The 12,118-nt window shown below is 45.0% G+C and overlaps 1 protein-coding gene across 13 annotated transcripts in view; it reads right to left on the bottom strand.

Moving 5' to 3' along the window:
• FOXN3 (forkhead box N3) overlaps positions 1 to 12,118 on the bottom strand; it is a 149,875-nt gene that overhangs the window by 17,691 nt on the left and 120,066 nt on the right. The gene's annotated exons all lie outside the window — the stretch shown is intronic.

Here is a 12,118-nt window from a genome sequence, read left to right on the forward strand (position 1 = left end):
GAGGAGTGGTACTGTGCAGTGTATATATACAGGACAGGAGAAGTGGTACTGTGCAGTGTATATATACAGGACAGGATAAGTGGTACTGTGCAGTGTATATATAAAGGAGGAGTGGTACTGTGCAGTGTATATATACAGGACAGGAGGAGTGGTACTGTGCAGTGTATATATAAAGGAGGAGTGGTACTGTGCAGTGTATATATACAGGACAGGAGGAGTGGTACTGTGCAGTGTATATACACAGGACAGGAGGAGTGCTACTGTGTAGTGTATATACACAGGACAGGAGGAGTGGTACTGTGCAATGTATATATACAGGAGGAGTGGTACTGTGCAGTGTATATATACAGGACAGGAGGAGTGGTACTGTGCAGTGTATATATACAGGACAGGAGGAGTGGTACTGTGCAGTGTATATATACAGGACAGGAGGAGTGGTACTGTGCAGTGTATATATACAGGACAGGAGGAGTGGTACTGTGCAGCGTATATATACAGGACAGGAGAAGTGGTACTGTGCAGTGTATATATACAGGACAGGAGGAGTGGTACTGTGCAGTGTATATATACAGGACAGGAGGAGTGGTACTGTGCAGTGTATATATACAGGACAGGAGGAGTGGTACTGTGCCGTGTATATATACAGGACAGGAGGAGTTGTACTGTGCAATGTATATATACAGGACAGGAGGAGTGCTACTGTGCAGTGTATATACACAGGACAGGAGGAGTGGTACTGTGCAGTATATATACACAGGACAGGAGGAGTGGTACTGTGCAGCGTATATATACAGGACAGGAGAAGTGGTACTGTGCAGCGTATATATACAGGACAGGAGGAGTGGTACTGTGCAGTGTATATATACAGTACAGGAGAAGTGGTACTGTGCAGTGTATATATACAGGACAGGAGAAGTGGTACTGTGCAGTGTATATATACAGGACAGGAGGAGTGGTACTGTGCAGTGTATATATACAGGACAGGAGGAGTGGTACTGTGCAGTGTATATACACAGGACAGGAGGAGTGGTACTGTGTAGTGTATATACACAGGACAGGAGGAGTGGTACTGTGCAGTGTATATACACAGGACAGGAGGAGTGGTACTGTGCAGTGTATATATACAGGAGGAGCGGTACTGTACAGTGTATATATACAGGACAGGAGGAGTGGTACTGTGTAGTGTATATACACAGGACAGGAGGAGTGGTACTGTGTAGTGTATATACACAGGATAGGAGGAGTGGTACTGTGCAATGTATATATACAGGAGGAGTGGTACTGTGCAGTGTATATATACAGGACAGGAGGAGTGGTACTGTGCAGTGTATATATACAGGACAGGAGGAGTGGTGCTGTGCAGTGTATATATACAGGACAGGAGGAGTGGTACTGTGCAGTGTATATATACAGGACAGGAGGAGTGGTACTGTGCAGTGTATATATACAGGACAGGAGGAGTGGTGCTGTGCAGTGTATATATACAGGACAGGAGGAGTGGTACTGTGCAGTGTATATATACAGGACAGGAGGAGTGGTACTGTGCAGTGTATATATACAGGACAGGAGGAGTGGTGCTGTGCAGTGTATATATACAGGACAGGAGGAGTGGTACTGTGCAGTGTATATACACAGGACAGGAGGAGTGGTACTGTGCAGTGTATATACACAGGACAGGAGGAGTGGTAATGTGCAGTGTATATATACAGGACAGGAGGAGTGGTACTGTGCAGTAAACAGTGGGTACAGAAAGTATTCAGACCCCTTTAAATTTTTCACTCCGTTTCATTGCAGCCATTCGGTAAATTCAAAAAAAGTAATGTATTTTTCTCCTTAACCCTCCGCCAGGGGCAACTGATGACAGGCGCAGCTCACTTAGTTTCATTTCTCTATTTTCAGTGGTTTGTCTGGGAAACACCCTCCTTCCAGTACCTTCCTAACTTTAACCCCTTCACCCCCAAGGGTGGTTTGCACGTTAATGACCAGGCCAATTTTTACAATTCTGACCACTGTCCCTTTATGAGGTTATAACTCTGGAACGCTTCAACGGATCTTGGCGATTCTGACATTGTTTTCTCGTGAAATATTGTACTTCATGATAGTGATAAAATTTATTCGATATAATTTGCGTTTATTTGTGAAAAAAAATGAATATTTGGCGAAAATTTTGAAAATTTCGCAATTTTCCAACTTTGAATTTTTATGCCCTTAAATCACAGACATATGTCACGCAAAATACTTAATAGGTAACATTTCCCACATGTCTACTTTACATCAGCACAATTTTGGAACCAACATTTTTTTTGTGACGGAGTTATAAGGGTTAAAAGTTGACCAGCAATTTCTCATTTTTACAACACCATTTTTTTTTAGGGACCACATCTCATTTGAAGTCATTTTGAGGGGTCTATATGATAGAAAATACCCAAGTGTGACACCATTCTAAAAACTGCACCCCTCAAGGTACTAAAAACCACTTTCAAGAAGTTTATTAACCCTTCAGGTGTTTCACAGGAATTTTTGGAATGTTTAAATAAAAATGAACATTTAACTTTTTTTCACAAAAAAATTATTTCAGCTCCAATTTGTTTTATTTTACCAAGGGTAACAGGAGAAAATAGACGCCAAAATTTGTTTTACAATTTGTCCTGAGTACGCTGATACCCCATATGTCGGGGTAAACCACTGTTTGGGCGCATGGCAGAGCTTGGAAGGGAAGGAGCGCCATTTGACTTTTCAATGCAAAATTGACTGGAATTGAGATGGGATGCCATGTTGCATTTGGAGAGCCCCTGATGTGCCTAAACATTGAAACCCCCCACAAGTGATACCATTTTGGAAAGTAGACCCCCTAAGGATCTTATCTAGATGTGTGGTGAGCACTTTGACCCAACAAGTGCTTCACAGAAGTTTATAATGCAGAGCTGTAAAAATAAAAAATCATATTTTTTCACAAAAATGATCTTTTCGCCCCCATTTTTTTATTTCCCCAAGGGTAAGAGAAGAAATTAGACCACAAAAGTTGTTGTGCAATTTGTCCTGAGTACGACGATACCCCATATGTGGGGGTAAACCACTGTTTGGGCGCATAGCAGAGCTCGGAAGGGAAGGAGCGCTATTTTACTTTTCAATGCAAAATTGACTGGAATTAAGATGGGATGCCATGTTGCGTTTGGAGAGCCCCTGATGTGCCTAAACATTAAAAACCCCCACAAGTGACACCATTTTGGAAAGTAGACCCCCTAAGGAACTTATCTAGATGTGTTTTGAGAGCTTTGAACCCCCAAGTGTTTCACTACAGTTTATAACGCAGAGCCGTGAAAATAAAAATTCTTTTTTTGTTCACAAAAATGATTTTTTAGCCCCCAGTTTTGTATTTTCACAAGGGTATCAGGATAAATTGGACCCCAAAGGTTGTTGTCCAATTTGTCCTGAGTACGCTGATACCCCATATGTGGGGGGGAACCACTGTTTGGGCGCATGACAGAGCTCGGAAGGGAAGGAGCGCCATTTGGAATGCAGACTTAAATGGATAGGTCTGCAGGCGTCACGTTGCATTTGCAGAGCCCCTGATGTACCCAAACAGTACAAACCCCCCACAAGTGACCCCATATTGGAAACTAGACCCCCCCAAGGAACTTATCTAGATGTGTTGTGAGAAATTTGAACCCCCAAGTGTTTCACTACAGTTTACAACGCAGAGCCGTGAAAATAAAAAATCTTTTTTTTCCCACAAAACTTATTTTTTGGCCCCCAGTTTTGTATTTTCCCAAGGGTAGCAGGAGAAATTGGACCCCAACAGATGATGTCCAATTTGTCCTGAGTACGCTGATACCCCATATGTTGGGGTAAACCCCTGTTTGGGCACACGGGAGAGCTCTGAAGGGAAGGAGCACTGTTTTCCTTTTTCAACGCAGAATTGGCTGGAATTCAGATCGGATGCCATGTCCCGTTTGGAGAGCCCCTGATGTGCCTAAACAGTGGAAACCCCCCAATTATAACTGAAACCCTAATCCAAACACACCCCTTACCCTAATCCCAACAGTAACCCTAACCACTCCTCTAACCCAGACACACCAACCCTATTCCCAACCATAAATGTAATCCAAACCCTAACCCTATCTTTAGCCCCAACCCTAACTGTAGCCCCAACCCTAGCCCCAACCCTAGCCCTAACCCTAGCCCTATCACTAGCCCTATCACTAGCCCTAACACTAGCCGTAACACTAGCCCTAACCCTAGCCCTAACCCTAGCCCTAGCCCCAACCCTAGCCCTAGCCCTAACCCCAACCCTAGCCCTAACCCTAGCCCTAACCCTAGCCCTAACCCTTGCCCTAACCCTAGCCCTAACTAGTCCTAACTCTAGCCCTAACCCTAAAGGCCCCGTCTCACTTAGCGACGCTAAAGCGATCCCGACAACGATACGACCTGTCAGGGATCGTTGCTGCGTCGCTATGTGGTCGCTGGTGAGATGTCAAACAGTGAGATCTTCCCAACGATCGCTGCTGCGATCTCGCTGTTTGACATCTCACCAGCGACCTGTAGCGACCTGTACAACGATGTCACATGGGAGCTATTATGACGATTCAGTGTCTGAGTCGTCAACGAGGTCGTTGGTAAGGTGTCAAACACAGCGATGTGTGCTACCCAGCGGGACCTCAACGATCAAAAAAAGGTCCAGGCCATTTCGACACGACCAGCGATCTCACAGCAGGGGCCTGGTCGCTGCTACGTGTCACACATAGCGAGATCGCTACTGAGGTCGCTGTTGCGTCACAAAACTTGTGACTCAGCAGCGATCTCGCTAGCGATCTCGCTTAGTGAGACGGGGGCTTAACCCTAACCCTAATGGGAAAATGGAAATAAATACATTTTTTAATTTTTTTATTTTTCCCTAACTAAGGGGGTGATGAAGGGGGGTTTGATTTACTTTTATAGCGGGTTTTTTAGCGGATTTTTATGATTGGCAGCCGTCACACACTGAAAGACGCTTTTCATTGCAAAAAATATTTTTTGCGTTACCACATTTTGAGAGCTGTAATTTTTCCATATTTGAGTCCACAGAGTTATGTGAGATCTTGTTTTTTGCGGGACGCGTTGACGTTTTTATTGGTAACATTTTCGGACACGTGACATTTTTTGATCGCTTTTTATTCCGATTTTTGTGAGGTAGAGTGATCAAAAGCCAGCTATTCATGAATTTCTTTTGGGGGAGGCGTTTATACCGTTCCGCGTTTGGTAAAATTGATAAAGCAGTTTTATTCGTCGGGTCAGTACGATTACAGCGATACCTCATTTATATCATTTTTTTTATGTTTTGGCGCTTTTATACGATAAAAACTATTTTATAGAAAAAATAATTATTTTGGTATCGCTTTATTCTCAGGACTATAACTTTTATTTTTTTGCTGATGATGCTGTATGGCAGCTCGTTTTTTGCGGGACAAGATGACGTTTTCAGCGGTACCATGGTTATTTATATCAGTCTTTTTGACCGCGTGTTATTCCACTTTTTGTTCGGCGGTATGACAATAAAGCGTTGTTTTTTGCCTCGTTTTTTTTTTTTTTTTTTCTTACGGTGTTTACTGAAGGGGTTAACTAGTGGGGCAGTTTTATAGGTTGGGTCGTTACGGACACGGCGATACTAAATATGTGTACTTTTATTGTTTTTTTTTATTTTATTTAGCTAAAGAAATGTATTTATGGGAATAATTTATTTATTTTTTTTCTTTATTTAGGATATATTTTTTTTTTTTTACACACGTGGGGATTTTTTTTTTAACTTTTTTACTTTGTCCCAGGGGGGGACATCACAGATCATTGATCTGGCAGTGTGCACAGTACTCTGCCAGATCTGCGATCTGCTGTGCAGGGCTGCAGGCTTACCAAGTGTCTGTTCTGAGCAGGCACTCGGTAAGCCACCTCCCTCCCTGCAGGACCCGGATGCCGCGGCCATCTTGGATCCGGGACCTGCGGCGAGGAGGGAGGTAGGAGACCCTCTGAGCAACGCGATCACATCGCGTTGCTCCGGGGGTCTCAGGGAAGCCCGCAGGGAGCCCCCTCCCTGCGCGATGCTTCCCTATACCGCCGGTACACCGCGATCATGTTTGATCGCGGTGTGCCGGGGGTTAATGTGCCGGGGGCGGTCCGTGACCGCTCCTGGCACATAGTGCCGGATGTCAGCTGCGATAGTCAGCTGACACCCGGCCGCGATCGGCCGCGCTCCCCCCGTGAGCGCGGCCGATCGGCTATGACGTACTATCCCGTCGAGGGTCAGATAGGCCCAGGTCACCTCGACGGGATAGTACGTCTAAGGTCACAGAGGGGTTAAGGGTATGTGCACACGTCAGGATTTCTTCAGGAATTTTTACGTTTTTTTTTTTGCGGATTTCCCCAATAAAAACGCTTTAATACGGCATAAAAAACGCATACATTATGCATCCTATCATTTAGGATGCATTCCGTATTTTTTGAGCAAATCCGCTGCGGATCCGCAGCAAAAACCGCAAAGTGTGAACATAGCCTTAGAATTTGCTGTTTCTATTCATCCCAATTGTTTTTTTAGCTTGTTTTATGAATAGCTAGTGCTACATTTGTGGATTTGTCATAGAAGGTTTTGTTTAGAAATAAGAGTGTGCTTCTCAGGCACATTGCGCCCTTAAGGTACCTTCACACTGAACAACTTAACAACGATATCGCTAGCGATCCGTGACGTTGCAGCGTCCTGGATAGCGATATCGTTGTGTTTGACACGCAGCAGCGATCAGGATCCTACTGTGACATCGTTGGTCGGAGCTGGAAGGCCAGCACCTTATTTCGTCGCTGGATCTCCCACAGACATCGCTGAGTCGGCGTGTGTGACGCGGATTCAGCGATGTCTTCACTGGTAACCAGGGTAAACATCGGGTTACTAAGCGCAGGGCCGCGCTTAGTAACCCGATGGTTACCCTGGTTACCAGTGTAAATGTAAAAAAAACCAAACACTACATACTTACATTTCGATGTTTGTCGGGTCCCCCGGCGTTCTGCTTCCCTGCACTGTGTCAGCGCCGGCCGGCCGTAAAGCAGGGCACAGCGGTGACGTCACCGCTCTGCTTTACGGCCGGCGCTTACAGTGCAGGGAAGCAGAAAGCCGGGGGACCCGACAGACACTGGAATGTAAGTATGTAGGGTTTGGGTTTTTTTACATTTACACTGGTAACCAGGGTAAACATCGGGTTACTAAGCGCGGCCCTGCGCTTAGTAACCCGATGTTTACCCTGGTTACCCGGGGACTTCGGCATTGTTGGTCGCTGGAGAGCTGTCTGTGTGACAGCTCTCCAGCGACTACACAGCGACGCTGCATCTATCGGCATCGTTGTCTAGATCGCTGCAGCGTCGCTAAATGTGACGGTACCTTAACACATATTCTCTCACTTGCTTCAGCTTTTCTTCTGAAATGGCGAGGAGAATATTTGACTTGTCCAATGCCCTTCATGTTGAGCAAGTGCAAAATATACTGCTTGCTGATGAGACAGACCCCTTACAGCAAGAAGATTTAGGGGAAGAAAGTGACATTGATTCAGAAGATGATGTGGAAGAATGTCCAGATGTGTCTGATACAGATCAAGATGGAAGAGAGTGAGGAAGATGCTCAAGACATAGAAACATATTACTTTTCTGGTTATTAAACATTTTTTTTCCACCTGATTATGTGTATTCTCATTTATTACATTCCTATTAAGGTAACTGATCACTTTTAGAGCATTGAACTTTTTAAAAAAGGAAAATATAGCCAATTTTCTAAAGCATGCGTTTTTCCCACAAAAACGCACATGCGTTGCGTTTTTTCAGAACGCAGCATGTTGCTACAATGAGCAAAACACGCAGGAACACTGCAGGTGACCTGCCAGTGACCTCAGGTGCATTTTTGGTCAGGATTTTATCTGCATAAAATCCTGACCAAAGCCTGAAGCAAGCCTGACCGTGGACACATACCCACACAGCTCACAGTGCATGTCAGACAAAATGAGAATCATGAGGTCAAAGGAACTGGCCAAGGATCTCAGAGACAGAATTGTGGCAAGGCACAGATCTGGCCAAGGTTACAACAGAATTTCTGCAGTACTCAAGGTTCCTAAGAGCACAGTGGCCTCCATAATCCTTTTAAATGGAAGAAGTTTGGGACCACCAGAAGTCTTCTTAGACCTGGCCGTCCAGCCAAACTGAGAAATCGTGGGAGAAGAGCCTTGGTGAGAGGTAAAGAAGAACCCCAAGATCACTGTAACTGAGCTCCAGAGATGCAGTAGGGAGATGGGAGAAAGTTCCACAAAGTCATCTATCACTGCAGCCCTCCACCAAGTAGTCCAAGAGAGGATGAACAGCGCTCCAGCCGGGTGTTGTAGTATCAAAAAGGTTTTATTGTGCCTGTGGGCGTTTCCGCTCTGGGTTTTATGTCTTTTTACATGAATTTTGTATTTGTCTGATTTGTGTTATATGTCACATTTTTTGAGTAATTGGTGGCTGGCTGGTGATTGGTGCCCTGCGTGGTATCCACACCATTTAAGCCAGCATTTTGTACTTTGGTGCATGCTTGAAAAAGACCAGGGTTCTGGTCGAAACGTCGCTGTTTCATGGCACAATAAAACCTTTTTGATACTACAACACCCGGCTGGAGCGCTGTTCATCCTCTCTTGGACTATTTGGAATATCCAGGTTGGTTCCCTGGACAAGGAACGAGCGCCCCCCTGAGCGAGTGCTGTCAGCCCCATCTTTTTATTGCAGCTCTCCACCAGTCGGGCCTTTATGGCAGAGTGGCCTGACAGAAGCCTCTCCTCAGTACAAGACATATGAAAGCCCGCAAATAAGTTTGCAAAAAAAACAAAACACATGAAGGACTCCCAGACTATGAGAAATAAGATTCTCTGGTCTGATGAGACGAAGATAGACCTTTTTGGTGATAATTCTAAGCGGTATGTGTGGAGAAAACCAGGCACTGCTCATCAGCTGCCCAATACAATGCCAACAGTGAAACATGGTGGTGGCAGCATCATGCTATGGGAGTGTTTTTCAGCTGCAGGGACAGGACGACTGGTTGCCATTGAAGGAAACATGAATGCGGCCAAGTACAGAGATATCCTGGATGACAACCGCTTCCATAGTGCTCTGGACCTCATACTTGGCCGAAGGTTCACCTTCCAACAAGACAATGACCCTAAGCACACAGCTAAAATAACAAAGGAGTGGCTTTAGAATAACTCTGTGACCATTCTTGACTGGCCCAGCCAGAGTCCTGACCTAAACCCATTTGAGCATCTCTGGAGAGACCTGAAAATGGCTGTCCACCAACGTTCACCATCCAACCTGATGGAACTGGAGAGGATCTGCAAGGAAGAATGGCAGAGGATCCCCAAATCCAGGTGTGACTGACAAACTTGTTGCATCATTCCCAAGAAGACTCATGGCTGTACTAGCTCAAAAGGGGCCTCTACTCAATACTGAGCAAAGGGTCTGAATACTTATGACCATGTGACAGTACAGTTTTTCTTTTTTAATAAATTTGCAAAAATTACTACATTTCTGTTTTTTTCAGTCAAGATGGGGAGCAGAGTGTACATTAATGAGAAAAAAATGAACTTTTTTGAATTTACTAAATGGCTGCAATGAAACAAAGAGTGAAAAATGTAAAGGGGTCTGAATACTTTCCGTACCCACTGTATGTATATGTATATGTATGTATGTATAGCCGAGCGTCACTCAGTGTGTGATCTGTAATCATCACTTCAGTTTCTAGTGAACAGATCTTGACATTTTCCCAAGTTGCCAGAACAGAAGGTGTCGGCGTCTTATATTCTTATATTTCCTGTTGAAATAGTGGATTTCGCCAACACAAAAGTGGAAAGTTCCCACAAAGTCTGTGGATTCCATGTGGAGCGTCCATGAAGTCCCCGAGATGGCGCTCGCTGGGCAGTGAGGGGTTACATCCAGGACACCATTACATCAGCACTCACATTACAACACAAGACACATTCTTTCCACATCATATAATCCTGGAGTCACTGCGCCCCCCACTCCTCCACGTGAACCCCCCAAGGAGGCTGTGCAGTCCAGACGCCTCTCCTCGCTGGAGGCTCCGCTCTCCTGACCTCATTTATTAAAACTGAAACAAACTGTAGCAATTCTTAAAGGGCCACTACACGTAAATGGCTCTAAACTGCTTGTAAGAGATCGAGGTAGTGAGGTGCGAGGTCTGCGGAGCCTCATCTGCCTTCAGTCCTGTGGGAGACGGCAGCAATGTCACAGACTAGCCGCTAGGAGACTCTCTGCCGGACGACTCACGGAAGACACTGATTTAGGGCAATGTATCCATAATAACCAGAATGGCCCACAGAAGGGTTCTGTGCAGCTTGTTATAAAGGGGCTCAACATGGAAGAACCCCAATAAACCTCTATGTGACCACCAGGGGCAGTATGAGCCCCACAAATCGTTATTAACCCTTACATGCCCTGTGCTGCTATTGTGAAACCCTCTTACAATAAATAAAGTGTTAAAACTTTTTTTTTTTTTTTTTTTTTTTTTTAAAGGAAACTTAGGCCACCTGGGGGCGCTCTTCCACTACACTTTTATTATCGAGTTTCCATTGCTTTTGCCATTGGCGGCAGGGTCTGTGATGATCGTGAACTACATAGTCTGAGCAAATATAAAAAGTCATGACATTTCTCCTTTAAAATCTCCATTGCGGAGGAAGGCGTGACTACAAGACGATGAAGAGGGCGATGCTCAAGGGTCGGACAAGTCCTTACAGTTATTTCTATGGTTGCCTTGACAACTATGAAAAAAAAATGAAATAAATTCCACCGTAACTAATTCATTGAGGATTGTGAGTCGTCCTCCGCCGCTCGGGGACATGCAGCCTTGTCGCACAGCGAGCTCTGGCACCCTCCACTTAATTATCGCTGTGAGAAGATACAGCCCTCCTCCACGTATGAGGCCGGGACAGCGCGCTCCGCTCGCCATTATTCGCTCCTTCCTCACGAAGAACGAAAAACTTTGACATCAACAAACGGTGTTTGCCGACTTTAGACGAGCGGCTTTCATCTCCGCAGGCCGCTACCGCGATGATGACAAGATCTCTCTGGGCGCAAGGGAAATGTTTGCTAACAAGTCAAAAGTACAAAAATAAAGAAAACCCTCCCAGACGCCCCGCACTGCGGACGCGAGGAAGTAAATCGTCGCCATCACTTCACTGAGGCGTAGAGTGACAGAAATTGGTACAGGAAGAAAGGAAGAGCTAGTTTTTATTTTCCAGATAACTAACAAACAAAAAATTTCATCATCGGCAATTCCTGATCGTTCTATAAAAAAAATAAAATAAAAAAAAATCAGAAAACTCTGCTGGGAAAACTGGAATTCATTGGCTAGAAGAAAAAAAAAAAAAGATTCCAACTCAAGCACCATGGAAATGAGACAGGCAGAATTAATGACTTTTCCTTCATGTTATACTGGATGATGATTTCTGACTCGAAAGTTTCCATTCTGGAGAATTCCCAGTAATAAAGACTTCTCCAAACCATAGTTCTCTCAGTGCTGGCTCCAAATATCTATTTCTGCAGTAGCCACTTACATCTTATGTCACTACAAAAAGATACGAAATGTAGGGGGAGGGACAGAGATCAGCAGTGACATCACTGAGAATGCCTCCTATCCATCACTAGAGATCAGCGGCGACATCACTGAGAATGCCTCCTATCTATCACTAGAGATCAGAGCGGTGACATCACTGAGAATGCCGCCTATCCATCACTAGAGATCAGCGGTGACATCACTGAGAATGCCTCCTATCCATCACTAGAGATCAGAGCGGTGACATCACTGAGAATGCCTCCTATCCATCACTAGAGATCAGCGGTGACATCACTGAGAATGCCTCCTATCCATCACTAGAGATCAGAGCGGTGACATCACTGAGAATGCCTCCTATCCATCACTAGAGATCAGCGGTGACATCACTGAGAATGCCTCCTATCCATCACTAGAGATCAGCGGTGACATCACTGAGAATGCCTCCTATCCATCACTAGAGATCAGCGGTGACATCACTGAGAATGCTTCCTATCCATCACTAGAGATCAGAGGTGA

The sequence above is a fragment of the Ranitomeya variabilis genome, chromosome 1, assembly GCF_051348905.1.
Source record: "Ranitomeya variabilis isolate aRanVar5 chromosome 1, aRanVar5.hap1, whole genome shotgun sequence".
NCBI classification, from domain to species: domain Eukaryota; kingdom Metazoa; phylum Chordata; class Amphibia; order Anura; family Dendrobatidae; genus Ranitomeya; species Ranitomeya variabilis.